At 39.5% G+C, this 20718-nt stretch overlaps 1 protein-coding gene across 11 annotated transcripts in view; it reads left to right on the top strand.

Annotated features, from left to right (window-relative positions):
- Positions 1-20718, top strand: part of ESRRG (estrogen related receptor gamma) — a 611234-nt gene that overhangs the window by 489142 nt on the left and 101374 nt on the right. The gene's annotated exons all lie outside the window — the stretch shown is intronic.

Genomic DNA, 20718 nt, shown 5'->3' with positions numbered 1-20718 from the left:
GCTGCATTACCTGTGTAACAACCCTTCTGATATGAGGGCAGCAGTCCTGTTACCTCTCAAATGTCTCTTCTTCAGGCTAACCGTACCAATTTAATATTGCTCTTATTTATAAGTTTTAATATTGATAGGGGGAGATCGTGATACTGTATTTTAACAGAGTTATTGCTATCAACTGTATCAATAAACTTGAGAATCTCTCTTATGTACTAACATCTTGTTCACAATGTAGCTGTAACAATATTGTATCTCCACTGTATCTATACCACAAATGCTATATGGTTTTATACACTATCTCAATTGTATTTTAGAATCTTATTTTGTATTGTGTCTTATGCTTCCTTAATGCTGTATACATTTTATACATTCTCCAAATGGTCCTGCCCCTCAGACCTGGGAACAACAAAGACCATTCACGCCTACAGAGATAGCTATACCTGATAGCAGTCTTTATGGCCCATCCATGGGCCTTCTAAATTAACAAAGAAACCCCATCCTACACCAGGAACTGACATTGTGGTGGTAAAGTATGGCCAGATGGCTACACTTAGAATAACAAAAGGGCCCTCTATATCCTGCCCAAAGTGGCATTGGAATGTCAGGGGAGGAAGGCAGCAATAATGGTTCCCAGACTTTCAGGTGCATCTTGGGCACAGGTCAAAGAAACACCAGGGCATAAAATTGATATTTTCTTCTTACTTCTGATTGGCTAAGTTAGTATCTCAGATCCAATGAGGAGCAGGATCCAAGGTTGGGGTACAGATGACCAATAGGTCAACTGCAGAAACACCTGAAGTCCAATCACGGCCGAGATCCAAAAGCTGGGCTACCGATGACCAATAGCAATGTAGTACTTTTATAGCTCTTTGTCTGTAACCATTATAAAACATAGGCTCACTCTTTGCTTTTGGTCTCCCCCTGCTTTTAAGATGGGAGGCCCAGCTGAAGTTTTGTGCTTAAATAAAATTGGCTTGTTCAGCTGTCTTGTGCCTTAGTCTGTGGTCCTTGCCGGAGAACTCAAAACCCAGCATTGGTCTAACCTGAGTTCAGATTTGTCAGGTAACAATATGATATTTAATTAATTTTTTTTTTTAGTATTTTAATAAATTATTATTTCAACTTTTAACTTTGTTTCCTTTAATACTGTATGCTGCCTTGGATCTTTTAAGAAAAAGGTGGCATATAAATATTTTAAATAAATAAATACAATGTTTTTGTCAGTCCTGTTTCATAGGACTTAGTCACTAGGTCCCTTACTTTATCATCCTACTCAAGAGAGACTGAAGAGCAAGGTCAGCTTAAGTGGTTATAGCAGCAGCTCACAGCAACAGATTCATCAGAACAAAGAAACAATCCGTGATTTGGCTTGAGATAGTATTTACATTGTGGATTATAACAACATCCTGTGCTCTCCAAATAAATATCTTGTTTCTGTGTGAATTTGCCAATACAAAAGATGTATGGATCCCTCTGGAGTAGATGGAATAATAAGGAACAAATCAGTTCTGAACTGAAAAATGGCAAACAAGTATTTATGCTTACCTAGGACTTATCCGTACTGAAAGGTGTGAAATTCATTTTCAGGTAAACATGCATAGAATTGTACTTTAGATGTTGGTTACCTTTACGACCATAAATGATATTTATTGCCATGGTTTGGTCTCAAGTTCTTAAGACTAATATGGCAGATAATATGAAAGATCAACAAACAATTGAACTTTTTGTTTGCTAAATAATTCAATATAATTATTGTAGTTTTGATTTGTTAAGTTGGTGTGCATTTCAGGTTTTGTTAAGAGACACAATTACTTATACTGTGTGTACTTTCCTAATCCTCCTTTAGCAGTAGTGCAACTCTCCAGCATTACCCATTTAATTAAGTCTGAATTTCTTATATTATTTTGGTGTGCTGATTACAGGCAAAGACTTAGTGGAAGTCATTTTGGTATCCCAAGAGGCTTCTGTGTTAACAATGCATGCAGCTTCCCCCACCCTCCTCCTTCCTGAACCCTAGATAAGCAGCAGGCCCCAGCTAGATTTCATTACTATCACATACTCTTCATGGTCATCTTTTAATATTTGAAAGGATCATTTGTTAACTGGAAATGGTCAATTTTTTTCCTTTGGCTTTTGAAATATAATTTTCAATTTTTAATTTGATTCATTTAGATGAAATCATTAATCAGGGTTGAAACTGAGTTAATTTTCTGGAAAATAAATGAGGTTGTTAGAGTGAACATTATTAAGTGGGCTCTTTGCAAAGAAAGGGATAATAGCTGAAAATGTGGAAGACTTTGAGAACAGTAGCAATTGAGGATAAAAACAGAAGAAGGGGTTCCCCCCCCCCCATTGCTTTTTTCTTAAGTTAAGAGCAGGACAGGAATCCTACACAATTAAAAATATTAAAGAAGCAAGACTTAGGAAATTCTCAGTTAAAAATACATCAGTTTAACACTGGGTCAAATAGGGTGCAATTCGGATGGTTTGGTAGTTCAGAGTGGCTGATTTAAAATCCTAGCACATGACAGGTTCAAAACAGACTCTAGCAGAGAGTGGTATGTGATGAAGAGCCAAAATTAACGTTCAGTAACAATCCAGGCTCTAACCAATCCCACTGTAAATAACAAACAGGCAGAAAGATTCCAAGAGGCATAGTCACGATGGTCATATACAACAGAGGAATCAGAACAAGAGCATAAGAGGCAGGATCTGGTGAGAATTTTTTGTGATAGAAATGCAGTGGCACATGTCTGTTTATTAGGCATGGGCATAATAGGCTTTATTTAGGTTACAGGATAACAGTGATGGGGGTGGAAGGGAGGTCAATCAGTATACCAATTGCTTATACTGTATCTTAATATTTGGGTAGATGGCTTATTGCCTTGTGAAGACTTAACCATATGGAGCTAAATCAGAATTGCAGCATCCTTATCACTGTGGATGCTCTGATACAGGCAGGCCTCGCTCTTGAAAATCCCACGCCCACTTAGTTAAGTACTCTTGCACTTTATTTCTTTAAACCATGGGGAGCGGGGGGGGGGGAGGGGAATGGACATTTGCAGTAGAGATGGACGAGATCAATTGGGTATAAAAATCACCCACTTTATTGAAGATAAGTGATAGCAAAAAGTACTGAATTGGAGGAAGAGGGTAGTCTGAAGATTATAGTGCTGAGCTTTTGGGACCCCTCAACTCTCCTGCAGGTGATTGAAGAGTTGGGAGCTGGCAGGGAGAACTTTAGACCTCTTAAGAAAGTCTTTATTCACAAGAGTTTCCCCTTACAGAGCCAAACACCTTCCTCATATGGTCCTCAAACCAAGCTCATGCCTTTAGTCTTCTCCATTCTCGTGGACTGAGATGGAGTCCAACCCCATTTCTGCCTCTGAAGCAGCATTTCACCTCTTTGGATGTTCAGCCTCCTGTAACTCCAAGGGTCCGGGGCCTGCAAGGCCAGTCCACTCCTCACTGTTTGCTGGCTCACTGGATTCCAATTCATCCTTACTGAATGAGGCCTCCAGTAGGTCTATGCCCAATATAGGCTGTTGTTCTGAGAAGTCAGTGTTGGCTTCAGAAAACATAAAAAACAAAGAAGGGTGGGAGGGACACAAGATAACTCTTTAAACACTGACAGATTTACTTCAGCATGAACTTTCATGGCTCAAAATCCTTCAGGCACTGGGAGTACAAATATGTGTCACCTGTATTTATTCTCATGAATTTGCACTACCCATGTCTGAAGAAGTAGATTTTGATCCATGAAAGCTCATGCTGAAATAAATATGTTAGTGTTGAAGTTGGTACAATGTTTTGCCTTTTTTCTCCCCCCTCCCATCATTTGTGCTAACACACCGAATCTGATTAACATGGCAATTTCTTTGGAAAATGTGTTCGGGCTTACGAAATATTGTAGGGAATAGGACGGCAAGGTATGAATACTACTGTACAAACTGTTTTTAGAAGCATCATAACTCTGACTTTATACCTGAGTATTAATATCAAAGTGGAAGGGCCACATAAAGCACCATAACCAAATGAATGGATGATGTAGTGTCACAGAATTTTTCCCTTTAAGAAAAAGCTAAGTGCAGAAACAAATTAATAGGTACCTTTGGAGGAATGGAACAATAAAGCAAGTAATCTTGTAAAATCAAAGCCTTCTTGTCTGATACAGATTTAGTAATGATAATTATATGAATTTAACTGTATGTTGCCCAGGGAAGTGCAGTTACTGAGTAATCTTAAAATGTAATCAATAAAATAAATAATACATACTAATAACATTTTGTGATGTCCCTGGCTGGAACCTGCTACCTCAGATTTGGCCCAAGTCGTATTATAAACAGATACAAACATATGCCTCTGCTTGCAAGAAAATTAAATTTAGCTACTATTTGGACGGAGAAGCTGTTGTGGCGATTCACTTATTTTCAAATTGACTGCATTGTAATGGGATAGCCATCTGTCCTGCCTATAAATTGCTCAGTTCAAATGTACATCCGGATGTTGGCAAACTGATCTGAATGTTGGCGAGCTGTGTTGATGGAGGTGAGCAAGTTTGAATAAACTGATTTCCATTGTAAGTAGGCAACTGAGCTCAGCTAGTATATATGGTAGGTATTTCTTTTTTTTTTTCTTCCCTGAGCAAAACTTACTGGGTTAGTTTTAATTCATTTCAAATGCTGTGCTCTAGCTTTGAAAAGAGAAGGCTGCCCCCTCAAGCTCCAGCACTGAGTGGTAGCCTGTTTGTTTTTGCAAGCTGAAAATTAAGTGTTCCTGTGAGCTCATTTACAGAGAGTGGAGTTGGCAGCATTATCAGGAGAGGAGAAAGGAGCCCTGAAGATGAAAAGCTATCACAGTGACAGAAGTCTTTATTAGGTTGGGCAGTAATAGAATGTGGTATACACAGGATAAAGTGACGGCTACCTAGAGCATTTAGGGAAAACTAGAAGAGTAATCATGTTTTGTGTTGTTCCTAGTCTGGCTTCCTCTGTGATCCTATTGACCCTGGAGATGTATAGGATAAAAGAGCTGGACTGCATATAACACATGGTAAAGGAAACGTACCGTTGGCTTTACCGTAACCTGCTTGTTGCTACCTCCTTGAGGCACAGCACTAGATCAATTGAGTTCAAAATAGAGGGGGCAAAACTAAGGACCGCATGGTTTAATCAGTTTAATCAGCAGATTAATTGATTTAGAGCACAAGGCACTGGGAATGGGTCTTTTGAAGAAATGCAGCCTAAGAAAGAGAGAGAGAGAGAGAGAGAGAAAGTGGGTTTAAGCCATGGAACGCTTTCTGGAGGTCTTCTCCTCGTGCTCCATTCCTGCTCTTACCGTGTGCTGGTAAAAGGAACAATGTATATATTCTGCTGTTGGTCCTTGCTCAACTCTCCGCAGGTTGGGTTCCATCATCCCACAGAAAGTAAAAATAACTGGGCATTCTTTTGGTGTGCTGAAAACCTATCTAAACATAACTCATTCTGTGCCCCCCGCCCACAATATAGTGTGCATAGCTGGAGCTAGAACATGTCTTTAAAATTATTTATTTTTTAAAAACTCATATGTGCAATGAATGAGCAAAACAAAAAAACGGTGGTCATTCAAGTTAAAACAAGAAGTAGCAGAAAACTCTGGAACACATCTTGTTCTATTTTCTATCAGCATGGCCCATTTATGTATATTTTTAGATAGAAGGTGTGATTGATTAGTCACTTAAGTAATATGTTTCTATTTACATATTTATCCCTTATTTAGAGGTATAAAGAGGCATCCATCAATTTAGGATTGTGATCAGTGGTTGTACAATATATTATAACAATGACAAAAAGGTTGTGTGTATTTTGAAAAAGTTCATGTGAATAAACATAATTGGTTTTTATTTATTTATTTATTTTATTTATTGGGTATCAGTCCTTAATTTTCCAAACAAGGAACTTTTGTAGCTTTTTTTTAAAATCAAAGTTATAACTACCAAGTGAAGAATATGTCAAAACTATATCTTGGATTTTTCCAGCCAGTTCTTGTTTTTACCATCCAAGTTCAGATATAATGGGAAGATACTATACACAGTTGGGAGGTTCATATATTCTCTCTTCTGCTTTCCTTTGTTGCTACATAGAAGAGATTGAACACAGCCACTTCTGCTTTTAAATACATCATATCAGAACTCAAATGGAAGGCAGCCATCAATATCTGAAGATCTATAGCTTAATGGGAGAGCGCATGCGTTACATACAGAATGTTCCCAGACCCTTAGACATTCCAGGCAGTGTTAGTCAGCACTAGTTAGGCCTCACCTTGACTATTGTGTCCAGTTCTGGACACCACACTTCAAGAAGGATGCTAACAAATTGGAACAAATTCAGAGGAGCGTGACAAGGATGATCAGGGGGCTGGAAACCAAGCCTTATGAGGAAAGGCTGAAAGAACTGGGCATGTTTAACCTTGAGAAAAGAAGACTGAGGGGTGATATGATAGCACTTTTCAAATATTTGAAAGCCTGTCATACAGGGGAGGGGCAAGATCTGTTCTTGATCATCCCAGATTGGAGGACACGCAACAATGGGCTGAAGTTAAAGGAGGCCAGATTTTTGTTGAATATCAGGAAAAACTTCCTAACTGTTAGAGCAGTACGACAGTGGAACCAGTTACCTTGGGAGTTGGTGAGTGCTCCAACACTGGAGGCATTCAAGAAAAACTTAGATAATTACCTGGCAGAAATGCTTTGATTGTATTCCTGCATTGAGCAGGGGGTTGGGCTTGATGGCCTTGTAGGCCCCTTCCAACTTCACTTTTCTATGATTTTATGAAACCCTAGGACTAGGTAAAACTCCTGTTGGCAACCCTGGGAAGTCAGTGCCATTCACTGCAGCAGAACGTGAACAAGTTTCTTATTTAATTGTAGATCTTAGAATGCTAGCTGGGGAATTCTGAGAGTTACAGTCTAGAAAAAAAAAATTTCCCATCTGCCTGTTGTGCACAGTAGTGAACTAGTGGTCCAACAGTAGAAAGTACCATATTTTTCTGTGTATAAGATGATACTTCTGTCTAAAATATTTTGATTAAAAATTGAGCGTTGTCTTATTCATGGAAGTAAGGTTTTCCCCATCCACTTTTTGTGAAGAAAGTGGAGGGGGAAAGCAGGAATGAAAGCACTTTGATCCCTGCCTTCCCCCTCCACTTTCTTGTGAAGAAAGAAATTTTGGGTTAGAAAAGTGTGTGTGTGTGTGTGTGTGTGTGTGTGTGTGTGAGTGAGTGAGTGAGTGTGTGTGTGTGTGTGTGTGTGTGAGAGAGAGAGAGAGATACATGGGGGCATCTTATACACGGAAAAAATATGGTGTCCTTCTTTCTTCCCTTTCTCTTAAGCAGAACATGTAAGATCTCCTTAGATGACCATCACAGGCAGACTGGGTCACGAAGGGAAGATTTTATTTATTTTATTTTTATTTTATTTATATCCCGCCTATCTGGTTGGATCAGGACCACTCTAGGATAAAGTTAGTGTCCCCTGTCCTCACCCTGCCCTCCATGTGTTGAGTCTGGACTGAACTTACACTTACGCAAATGTCTCTGTGCTTAGGGATCCTAACTCTTTCCAGGTTTCTGGCTGCAATGAGAAAATCTGCATATGTATAACTTAAATATACAAGGATTCAATTCACAACTTTAGTTGAATGAATACATTTAGGAAGGGGGAACAGTGGAAGTGGTCCCATTCCCTACTCCATGTGAACATGTGAAAAAAAATGCTGAAGACATGCTTTAAAGATTGTTTATGGCATTTCAACTATTTAAAGGAAGAATCAGAGTTTGGATAGATTTTATATTTATGTACAGGCCCTCTTTCTATTTCCTTTCTTTCTCTGTTTTAAATCCTATTTATTGTTAACAACCCTAAACTACAAATACAATGCTAAACCATTACCTAGCATTGCTATTTTAAAAGGAATGGTGACAGAAGGAGAGATATAAAATGGTGGTGTTGAATTCGTTATCTTTGGATATAGTGGCTTATATTTTGTTCAGGGGTGCTTTTTTGCCAGTCCTTTTACTGCATTTTAGTCTTCATTAAGGTTTATCTTCACTCTCCAAACAGATATAAAATCCAAAACACTTTTGAGTAGAGAAGAGTGCATTCACAAAGCAAAACCTTTTGAATTATTGGTAGGGGGGAAAAATAAAGAGCTAATTGTCACTCTGGTACTTTTAAATTTCAGAGCTGCTATGAAATTCAAATTGAGACTGAAATGCTTTTTATAGACCATCTCTGGCCTTCCAAGAACCAGCAAACATGTTTCTCTTCAAGTTTCAAATTGCTTATTTTAAAAAATGATACACTTCTCCTCTTCCCCCCCCCCATTGACTCATTATAGCTTAGTGAAAACAGCAAAAGTTTCATTGCAATAATACTGATTTGCTTGGGAATATAATTTTTACAAAACAGAAATCATAGTTAGCAAAGGCCCCATGCCATCATGTTAACAAAGAATAACAATGATTTCAGCTTTCGAGAGGATGCTCAAGACAATGCTGTTTAAGGAAGCATTTAAAGATATCCTCCCTTCAGCCATGATGCATTTAGCCACCTGTCCCCCCATCTTTTATGTTAGGTCACAAGAGTGATCTGGGCAAATGGATCCATGATCAGGTAATACCTGGCTATCTAAATAATATGGCAACCCTTTTCTTTTTGGAAGCCAGACAAGCAGTCAGAAGATATAGTAGTTGCTGTCATTCCCACTAGGACACATACAGTATTTACCCTCAGCCAATGAGCCCTAGTACTATTTGGTGATGCGTGGAGATGAATGGCCAGGGCTATAAAGACGCTTCACACTCAAAAATGAAACTTTTATCTTCTACCAGCTCCACTTGCCCTAAGATTTGTCTCCCTGACTAAAGGCTCAGGGAAACATAGCAGTTCTCTGAAACTTCAGCCAGTGTTCTGAGACCCATCAACCCTGTTTAAATTGGAAATAACAGGCAATCAAGATCTCCACATCATGTGGAAGATTTTGTCCATTTCTCTCCTTAGTACCTCTAAGAACTACAGGAACTGGTCTGCTGACCATAGCATATAAAACCAACAGATATATAGTAAGTAGCAGAATATTTATGCAATATGCAAAGAATTAAGTTTCCCCTCTGCATTTTGTGAGTGAGGGCAGAGGATCAATTCTGGCACTTTGTGAAGCTGTCTGAAACATATAGTGAGTAAAGGTAAAAGGTAATGGTTCCCCTTGACAATTGTCCAGTTGTGTCCGAATCTAGGGGGTGGTGCTCATCCCTGTTTCCAAGCCATGGAGCCAGCATTTGTCTGAAGACAGTTTCTGTGGTCATGTGGCCAGCCTGACTAGACACGGAACGCCTTTGCCTTCCCACCGAGGTGGTTCCTATTTATCTACTCAGATTTTTTACATGCTTTTGAATTGCTAGGTTGGCAAGAGAGTGAATATATACAATGTATACATGTATATAGATACATTAGACTATTGCAGAAGAAACAGGAAAGAGTATTGTGAAAACATAACGATTTACAAGTTCTATTGGACATAGGCTTTTGTGGAGTACTGCCTAATAGCATCTGAAGAACTATTTAATTTTTCTCTAGCTAAATTTTCCACCTTTATTCACATCTCTGTATGTTAATACCTAAGGCCTGCCTTTATTCTTCAGCAGTGATGGAAAATTCACTTTACTGGAAATTATGATCTGGAGTGTTAGACTCGAACCACTCTGTCTAGTCATCTCTGAAAGACAGAAGTCTTGAAGCTTTGTGCTAAATCTTGGAAATTACTTATGAATCTTTCTTATTGTGTTAACTGGCCAAAAAATAACCTCAGGTCAAATAGAAACATTACTATTCATTTTGTTTTGTTATATTTTATTTTGTTTCATGGTTGGTTTTAATTATGTTTAGCTACCCTGGCAGTTGTGTGCAGCAGCAGCACTAGTAGTTGTTGTTTACTGCAAGCAGGCATAGCTTTCATTATTTGAAATTTCGTTTAATTTGTTACAGTGGCACGATAAATAACACTGATGTATTTTGTCTTCCTGGTCACTGACGGCAATAATAATAATAATAATAATAATAATAATAATAATAATAATAATAATAATAATAATAATAATAATAATAATAATAATAATAATAATAATAATGAAACAACTCTGGTAGCTTCAGTTGGTTCAAAATGTGGCAGCTAGAATGGTATCATTATGAGGATGAGGATGAGGATAAGGATCATTATCATTATCTGACCGTCAGCCATTCTCATGACATGCCCAAGCCAACTTTGACGTTGCCGTTTCAGTAATGGATACATGCTAAAAATTCCAGCTCATTCTAGGACTACTCTATTTGGAACTTTGTCCTACCAGGTGATAACAAAAATGCGTTGGAGACAATGCATATGGAACATGTTCAACTTCCTCTCCTGCTATGCACAACGGGTCCAGGACTCACTGCAGTACAGGAGTGTGCTCAGGACACAGGCTCTATACACCTGGATTTTGGTGTATGCCGTCAGTTTCTTATTAAGCCATACTCTCTTTGTGAGTCTAGAGAACATGGTACAGTGGGGTCTTGACTTGAGAACTTAATCCGTATTGGAAGGCGGTTCTCAAGTCAAAAAGTTCTCAGGTCAAATCTGCATTTCCCATAGGAATGCATTGAAAACCATTTGATCCGTATCTGCTCTTTTCCGTCCATAGAAACTAATGGGAAGCTGCTATTCCGCCTTCCACCACTAGAGGGGGATATTTTGTTTCTTTTTTTCTTAGGTCAAGAAAGGTTCAGGGAAGGCAGGGAAAAGACAGTCCAGGCAGTACCAGGCAGTCTGAAGACTGTCTCCCAATCCACTCTCTAAACGCTGGGAGGAGTGAGGAAGCAGACAGGCACCCTTTTCACTGGCCAACAGTTAACTGAAAGTTCAAATTTTGCACTTTCCCTGCCTCCCACGTGGTTTTTTTTCAGTTCTTAACTCAAATCTAAGTATGTAAGTCAAGTCAATATTTTCCTATGAGAGTGGTTTGTAAGTCAAAATGTTCTTAACTCAGGCCGTTCTTAAGTCAAGACCCCACTGTAGCTGCTTTGCCAATGCGTTTATCCAGCTCAACATCTAGAGTATCAGAGATTGCTGAGCCAAGGTGCACAGAGTCATGAACAACTTCTGATTCTTTTGTAGAGATGGTAATAGAGGGAGGTGAGTCCACACCCTGACCCATGACTTCTGTTTTCTTCAAGCTGATTATTAATCCAAAATCTTGGCAGGTCTTACTAAAATGGTCCATAAGTTGTTTGAGTTCTTCAGCAGAATGTGTAACAACAGCTGCATCATCGTCAAAGAGGAAGTCCCTCATGCCTTTCAGCTGGACTTTGGCCTTCACTCTCAATCTAGAGAGGTTAAAGAGCTTTCCATCTGATCTAGTCCGGAGATAGACACCTTCTGTTGCAGTTCCAAAGGTGTACTTCAGTGTGACAGCAAAAAAGATCCCAAACAGAGTTAGTGCGAGGACCCAGCCCTGTTTCACTCTGCTTTGGATGTCAAAGGGATCTTTTGTTGAACCATAAAAACTACAGTCCCCTTCATTTCCTCATGAAAGAACCTGATAACGTTAAGGAGTCGAGGTGGACATCCCGTCTTGAGAAGTATTTTAAAAAGGCCGTCCCTGCTCACCAAATCAAAGTCCTTTGTAAGATCTATGAAGGCCACAAAGAGTGGCTGTTGTTGTTCCCTACATTTCTCCTGCAACTGTCTGAGGGAGAATACCATGTCAATGGTGGCTTTATTAGCTCGAAATCCACACTGTGATTCTGGATAGACTCTGTCTGCAAGCATCTGGAGCCTCTTCAGCACAACACGGGCAAGCAGTTTCCCTACAACGCTGATAAGAGAGATGCCACAGTAGTTATTGCAATCGTCCCTGTCGCCTATGTTCTTGTACAGTGTGACGATGTTTGCATCCTTCTTGTCCTGTGGTACTCCACCTTACCTCCAGCAAAAACAGAAGATTTCATACAGCTTGGCGGTGATGATCTCTTTACAGCACTTCAACAAGGAAGTGTCCTCTCCAGAGCACAAAGCTTGGGTAAAATAATATGGAGGATAGACTGTTACCCAAGCAGAAAATCTCCCCTCTCCATATTATTGAAGTAGTCCAATGGAAAGGCAAGAGCCAATATAACTGGTTCCAGCGATGTCGCTGGAGTTGCCAGAGCATGACTGTACACAGTCACAAACTGCCTCCGGGACTCTGGCTATGAATTTTGTCTCAAGATTAACTCCTGAAGCCTTTTCTATTGGTGGATATAGCCACAAGACAGTAGAAGTTTGAAATCAGAGTTTCCCTTCTCCTAGATGGGCTGCCTTCCAAGACTAACGAGCCCCACCTACCCGGATGCATAGATTACCCTGCTTTTCAGACACGGAAAGGACTATAAAAGGAGTGGAAAAGGAAAGGGGGGGCGTAAAGGAGTTTAGAAGGGGTGAAGATGGAGAGGGGGAGGAAAGGGTTTTGGAAGGAGTGGAGAAAGAAAGGGAGAGGAAAGGGTTTTGGAAGGGGTGGAGAAAAAAGTTTTTACACACTTTTATAACTGCATAAAGATGGTCCAAATCAGGAATATTTCTGCAGTTCTGAAATGAGTGTAGAACAAAGTATTGTTAATTACCCATAATGACACCCCTCCCTGGTCCTATGTAACTGTCAGTCATCAATATGGAAAGTAACATTTCTCAGCATAGCTGACAAGGACATCATACCTTGGTCTGTGCTTGTCCTGGAGGTGATGCCCACTGGGATTAAAATCTAAGATTTGCTATAGATGAAGTCAGGAGATAATACATGTGGCATCTCTACATCAGCCATGTAGCACTATGGAGGGCTGAGACAGAGGTCACAGCTGCTATGTATCTCCTTCCTGCCACTCCACCAACCATTTTGTATATGTTTAGAGTGAAGTAAAAAACTTATATCATCATTCATAGCTAGGATTCATGTTATAAGATTTTTTTCTTCTTTGTTATGTAGCTTCAGTTAGTTCAGTGGTTCTTAACCTTTGTTACTCAGATGCTTTTGAACTTCAACTCCTAGAAACCCCAGTCAGCACAGCTGGTGGTGAAGGCTTCTGGGAGCTGCAGTCCAAAACTCCTGAGTAACCCAAGGTTAAGAACCAGTGAGTTAGTTTACTAAACAGTTTGTTACTAGAGTATGTGACTGTGGCTTGTTTTCCTCTTATATTACCTTTAAGTCGCTAAGTCAGAATTATTGTGCTATAGTGTGTCTTTCCTCCCATGTCTGCCTTCTTTTTTCTTTTTTGTGATGGTGCAAATCCCACTGCTTCTTGGCCTTTGAACAATTGTTAGAAGGTTGGCTGTGGGATGAAGTAAATTCCTCAGGTCTACCATAACTCTTGAGAAAAGTTCCGTAAGTGTAAGGATGTGTTATTGGAGACCATGGCCAAGAGATCCATACTGTTGTGGTGGGTTTTTCGGGCTCTTAGGCAGTGTTCTGAAGGATGTTCTTCCTAACGTTTCGCCAGTCTCTATGGCCGGCATCTTCAGAGGACAGCACTATGTGCTCTGGTGCAGTTTGTTTGGGAGTTGAGTATTTATGGCTGCGAGATCAGCTTTTGTCCTTTTCAGGAGATGGGTGATTATGGTGATCAGTGTGTTTTTACTGTGGGTGTATTGTTGTGATAAGGAGGATAGTTTATCTGTCACTTTGATTGATGGGTGTCGTTAGCTGGTCTTTTGTGTGTAGTGACACCTTTGAATGTATGGCAGAAATACTTTATTTGTGGGTGGCTGTTTTTCTTCTTCAGTTTGGTGTTGTTTTCTTGGTTTGATGGCTCTTGTGATTTCATTTTTGGAGTAGCCATTTGCCTGTAGGGCTGAATTCAGATGGTTGAGTTCAGTGTTGAGAAAGCCATCGCGAATACATATCCATACTGTGCTTTTCCTAGTCAGTGTATATGGATATGAAAGTTGGACAGTGAAGAAAGCTGACAGGAGAGGATAATTTGTTCAACCATTTGTTGGAGGAGAACTTTACAGGTACCGTGGGCACAAATAAATGAATGCTAATTCAAATCAAGTGTGAACTTTCTCTAGAAACAAAAATGACTAAACTGAAATTGTTGTACTTTGGGTATATTATGGGAAGACAAGACTCACTGGAAAGTACAATAATGCTAGAAAAAGTTGAAGTTAACAGGAAAAGAGGGCAACCAAATAAAGATAGACTGATTCAACAAAGGAAGCTATGGCCTTCAATTTGTAACACCTGAGCAGGACACTCTTTACCACAGATTCTCTTAATAAAGAGAGTAATGTTTGTGTGCATTTCAAGCAAAGTTTTATGTAAAAGCAAATTTGTATTACTAGACAAACAGACAGTATATATAATAGTTTATGTTACAGAATAAAAATTAAAACAAACATTTAGTTCAGTGTTCCCCATGCCCACTCTGTAAAATATGTATCTTCATGTTTAATACAGTTTAACTTTGAGCTACGGATTCAAAATTCATGCTTGAAACTATCCTCCTTGCAACATAAACTGTGTGTCACAGCGACACAGGAAGCTACCTTTACTAAGTTGCAAAATGGATCCATGTAGTTCAGTACTTTGCATAGGAGCCTTGGCCATAGTTCATGGGAATGATGGCTGTCATAGTGCACTAGACTGTGGGAAAAGTGATCTACATTAACCAACAGTGGTTCTTGGGGACTGCTGAATTTCCCATTCCTTCATAGAGATATTATTGAACTAAAGACCTTTCTGAAAAGCATGTGCCTTTCCATCGAGCTGTGGCCCTTCACCTGGGGTTTTCACCAGGAGAGTAACGTTTGTGTGCATTTCAAGCACACTTTTATATAAAAGCAAATTTATGCTACAGTTATTTCAGAGTGTATCAGAAGAATCTTTGCTCAAATGGCTCTTACCTTTCTTAGGAGGATACATGAAGAAAGGATGGAGGTTAAGGGAATATACTCTGAGCCCTTCTCAGGTAATTTTCCCAATAGTCCAAAGCACTAGAGTGGTTTCGGACATGATTTGGAGTCTCTTTTCTGGGCAGTGGTGAATATATCGTAAAAATAACTGTCCAGGGTCTCTCTGATAGGGTCTCCTGTAATAGTTTTGTGGAAGAGTTAATTTTGGCAGATGTGACTTGCTTACAAGCAAAATCTACTGAAATTCTTCCTTCCACACCACTGTGAGAGTTTCAGTGGCCGTTTCCTCTTTCTTTGTGGCCACCTTGTGCATAGGAACTGTCCACTTGTGCAATTGGAAAGCCCTTTCCATCAACATCAAATATATAGCCCTTGGGAGAGATTGGGAATGGTACCCTGCAAGTCCCTTGGTGCAGCAAGCCTGCATAGTCAGACTGTTTGTCCTCTATGTGCTCATTCAGTATTTTTCTAAGATGGTTGTGCATATCTTCCTGAATCACTGATATAAAAGGGGGGAGTAGGAGCCGTTAAGTGAATGGTTCTATATGTAGATGGCAGAGGAGGGCAGTAAAGAAAGCAAGCGTATGTAAAAATAAGATTTTTTTTTAAAAAAATCACATATGCCTGTGCAATGCCAAACAAGAGGCATTTTCTTAAATCTCTCATGTGCAGCATGTAAGAAAGATTTAAAACAGTAAGACACAATATCAGAAAATACCGAAATGTTAAGATGCCTGAGATCATAGATTAATAAAGAGCCAGCACTCAGACCCCTGGGCCTTCCTTACCAGATCTATCCTTATTGCCATCTGCTTTGATTTTCCCCAATAAACATGTGCCTGACTGTTTCCCCCCAGAAAACATACTGATGTTGCTTGTAGCTGACAACATAATTTTGCTAGATGTAAGAGGGTTTCAGGCCTGTTGGGCAGCTGCGCACTGCTTTCTTCCCTTCCTGTGCTCAGAAGCAGCATGGATTATTCTTCTTTGTGTTATTTTTTTTTTCTGATATTGTCAGGATCCATACCTTTGGTCATATACCTCCAGTAACAGCAATGTGTGAAAACATGCTATTGTCAGTGTATTTCTAAACCCATCCAACAAGGGCAGTATCCTGCGGTGTTGTTCTGATTGTCTTTACAATCCTACAGAGCAGCACAGCGAGCACTCTAATGAAAACAAATAGGTCCAAATTTTTCCTTTGGGATCAAGCAGCTTTCTAACACAAGTAAAGCTTAAGGCTGTGGGAGACCCTTTTATACACATGGGGTCAGTCTTCAAGCAAGATAGCAAGCACTGTCAGAATGAGAGCATGAGATATTCTTCATTTATAAGAGCCATGGTGATGTCCCAGAGGCAACTTCAGCAAATTAGTGCTGCTCAAAATAATGATTAGTAATTGCAGCTCTCTGATGTCCAGACAAAGACATTTTGATGCCCGGAATGTACTGCTGAAACATTTTTCTCCAGAAGGCCCTTTCCCCTCTTGAAGGGCTTCATCAGTTTTAAGAAATTTTAATTCTCTGTAGCTCCATTCATTTAACTTTTTTCCTCCGTTTTTCCAGTATTTATAGTCAGCTAAGACAATATTGTGTGTTCATGTATTATTTATTAATTTCATTTAAAATATCCCCCCCCGCGCGCCTTTCTCCTTAAAAGGACCCAAGGTGGATTCCATTATTAAAAGACAATATTAAAGCTTACAACAGTGAGCATACAAATACCAAAAAGGATCAAACAGATAACCCCCCCCCCCAAAAAAGCATTGCTTTCAAAATACATTGGAAGCAAGTAAGGTACAATAATTCGTTTGAAAAACCCTACTCAAGCAGTCACTCAGAGAAAGCCTGTCTGAAGAGAAAGGTCTTCGCCTGCTTACAGAAGGACAGCAAAAATGTTTACGAGTGGTAAATGCCTTTTAGGTACTATTAAATGGCCCTTGGTTTTGCAATCAGCAAACCTCCTGAACATTCTGTAGTCTATGGACCTGACTTGCTTACTCACATACTTTTTAGTGAAGAGGGAAACAGATTTTATTTATTTATTTATTTATTTATTTATTTATTTATTTATTTATTTATTTATTTATTTATTTATTTATTTATTTGATTTATATCCCACCCATCTGGTCAGGTCGACTACTATGGGTGGCTACATCTCTCAGAACACACACACAACACACAGAGAGAGAAAGAGTTACCAAAGCCACTGGTTCGGGTTATTCTGAGAAATGTAGTCCAAAGCAATATATATATATATATACCTGCTCACGGCTTCGCTTGCCATAGCCTATTACTGTAGTTGCTCCTGTCTTTGCAGAAGAAACACATACCGAAACAAAGGAACCCTGGTTATGTAGTTTTTGAGAAAGCATGAAGCAGCTAACTTCTCATTTCATCTCAAGCAACATATTGTAGAGTACCACACAAGAGGTTTATCATTTATGACTATCATAGATGAGATCCCTGGTTTACCTTGCAATCTCTGTCCTTCCCCCTCCCCTCATGTCCAGGATCTTAACACTCAGATAAGGTATAGCCTTCTACTTTCCGTTTCGGCCCTGTTGAGTTAGAAAATCAAGGCTGCATGCCAGTTGGCATGACCAGAACAGGTAAGAGAGTGTATGTGTGGTTGATCTTGCAGTGGTACAGAGTTGATGTCACGCTGTCCCATTAAGGCACACACCATCACTCCCGCCCACCCATACACACATATTTGAACAGTCACTTCCTATACTCTCACACTCACCCCAAACAAGGAAGATTTGTGTGCAGAAAAAGGCAGTGTTAGCTATTCCCTCATCTCCATCATAATCCTGCCCCCAGGACTCTGCTCATGACCTGAATTTGATCCTGACAGACTCAAGTAGCTGGCTCAAGGTTGACTCAGCCTTTCATCCTTCCAAGGTCAATAAATTGAGTACCTAGCTTGCTTGGAGGGGGGGATGTGTATCCTCCATAATTAAATTGTAAGCTGCCCACATAGTGCTCTTAGTGCTAAGGGGCAATATGTAAGCAGTACACTTTATATGGGGTCCTGTTTGCACAATGTCTTCCATGAAAAAAGCACTACCAATAACCTGTCAAAACTTCAATAGCAGATTTGAGAAAGTATCCTTTTGGGCACCCTATGGGCATAACTGAAGATCTCTGAGAAATGTGAGTTTCCTATACAAATGCTTCTAATCTGTGGTCCCTATCCATTCAAAAAGCGACCTTCATAAAGCAAAGACTTGCAGCCTGCACTTGTCACCAGTCTTGGCCAATTTGTACCCAGTACAGTTTGTACTGACCTCGTGCTTTTGGCAGGTAATATATCTTGTTTTCCTTGTTTGTATACAATAAGGAGGATATTTCTCTCTCTCTCTTACCCTTTCTCTTTCTCACTTTCACACACACACACACACAAAATGTGTTCTGCCTGTTGCGGATTGCCTAAATCCTGGCATTCAAAAGTTAATTGATTTAGTTCAAACAATTAAAATTAAAAAGGTGGCAAAAAGGCCAACAGCTCTTTTCAGGAAAAGAAATCAATAATATATTTGCAATTCTTACCATACATAGAATTTCTTTTCCAATAATTTTACTGTGTTTTTTCAATAGTTTCATGAATTTCTGGTTATTATGTAAAGTCATTACCCAAGTCATTACAAGTGTTTCCATTCTTCTTTTAACAGTTATAGATCCAATTCAGTTAAAATTATGTTTTACATTGAAATAATACCTTGAATAGCATTTACGGAAGTTTCTGGGGTGAAAAATAATATGTCTCATGACAACAGTAATTATTGGCCTTCTTTTCTTTTAGATTTTCAAATGCTGGTTTATTTAGTCTGGATAAAATTAAATAGTGTTGGATCTAATGGCAGTTTTCATTAGCAAAATCTCTTGCTTTTTCATGTCAGAATCTCCAATTTTCACTAATCTTCATTGCTTGCTACAAATATCTGTGCAATATCCCATTCTCTTCCTTGGACTCTCAGGTATAAATTTTCAAAGGGGATGGTAGGTTAAATGGGTTGTGGATTTCCAGTGATGCACAAGAGAATCATTTTCTGGTAGAACAAAGTTACTGCTATATATAACTGACATTAAACTATCTTAAAGCTTAAAACATTTGGATATATTTTCACACATTTTTTTCTCATGAACAGGTTGATATATATGTATATTGGATTGGTTTGTTTACTGTAAAAAAATCAATAATTAAAATCCCACAAAGCTGGATTTTACTAAACTCTTTCCCAAATACAGTACCTGATTCTTCAGGACAAATGACAAAGAACATACCCTTTTGAGTATGAAGGGAGGAGACTGACAACAATTTACTGTGTCAGAATATTTATGGTACATGCTGTCTTTGCTCAAGATGGGCACAAACCAAAAAAAAAAAAAAAAAAGGTGAATCAGAGTGGTTTATGGTTTGTGGCCACCCACAAACCACCTTGAGCTCTAGGAAAATGGTTTGTGGTTCACACACACACACCCGGTTCTTGCCTAGGGGAGAAAAACTTAATGCCTGCATGCCCTCTACTGCCCATCTGCTCTCCTTCCCATGGCTCCGTCAATTCCTTACCTGGTCCTGCTGCCGCCTCCTCTTTGACTTCCACTGCTACCATATTTTTTGTTGTTTAGTCGTTAAGTCATGTCCGACTCTTTATGACCCCATGGACCAGAGTACTCCAGCCCCCCCCGCCTCCCGGAGTTTGGTCAAATTCATGTTTGTAGATTTGCTGACATTGTCCAACCATCTCATCCTCTGTGGTCCCCTTCTCCTCTTGCCTTTACACTTTCCCAACATCAGGGTCTTTTCCAGGGAGTCTTCTCTTCTCATGAGACAAGAGCCTCCTCCAGCACCACAATTCAAAAGCCATCTTTAGAGACAGCTATCTCTGCACAGGTGCACCCCTGTGCAGCTCCTAGAAGCCCTTGTCTGCACAGCTGGTGATGAAGGCTTCTGGGAGTTGTAGTCCATCTGGGGACTCCAAGGTTGGGAACCACTGGATTAGAACATAAGATTTTGTATAATTGTACACCTAAAATGTTCAACAAACCAAATTTTGTATTAGCTTCCTAACCTCTTACTGTAGCTTTCATCTGGTTCTGAGGCCAATATTAGTATATACTAGATCAATGAATAAAATGAACATTTACTGCCATAGTTAACGTTTTAAGAGCAGATCACATCCGCAGCAGAATATTAGAGCAGAGAAATTCAGAGCTTTTGAACTGCTTATTCTAACAGCTATTCTAGCTGAAGTATGTGATAATACTGGAAGCATATTTCCATAGATTTATAATAAACACTTTCAGTAATTGATTGATTATGTTTTGCCCCATAACAGACCTGCATAGTATTTCTCTCTGAGCTACCCAACTCCCCATCCTTTTTGACTGTTTGGAGATGAAGAACAGTAAATTGTTAAGCACATGCCCCATCTCTACTGAAGTTGCAGATCTTTATGGATTTGTATACTGGGTTATGTAGAGTTGTGAACCAAGCAAGAAGTACTATGTGCAGCTGCCTGCCGCGTAATTTACAATTAAAACAGGCAGTAAGGATTCCACCAGGTTTTTTACTAAGGAGTAAAGCTACTCCCACCTTTCAGTTGTAGCCAATGAGTGTAAAGCGACTGCGATAACTGACAATCAAAGGAAGTAGTGATGTCCTGCCTCATTTCCTTCTAGTGCGTGCTCTGATCAATGAAGAATTTTTTGCTCCAGTTGGCCATGGCTCCATTATTTTCCTGGCTGCATTTATGTTTCTG

Source organism: Pogona vitticeps, chromosome 1, assembly GCF_051106095.1.
Source record: "Pogona vitticeps strain Pit_001003342236 chromosome 1, PviZW2.1, whole genome shotgun sequence".
NCBI classification, from domain to species: Eukaryota; Metazoa; Chordata; class Lepidosauria; order Squamata; family Agamidae; genus Pogona; species Pogona vitticeps.
Note: the sequence above shows the minus strand (reverse complement) of the source record. Positions and strands in the feature narration are given on the sequence as shown.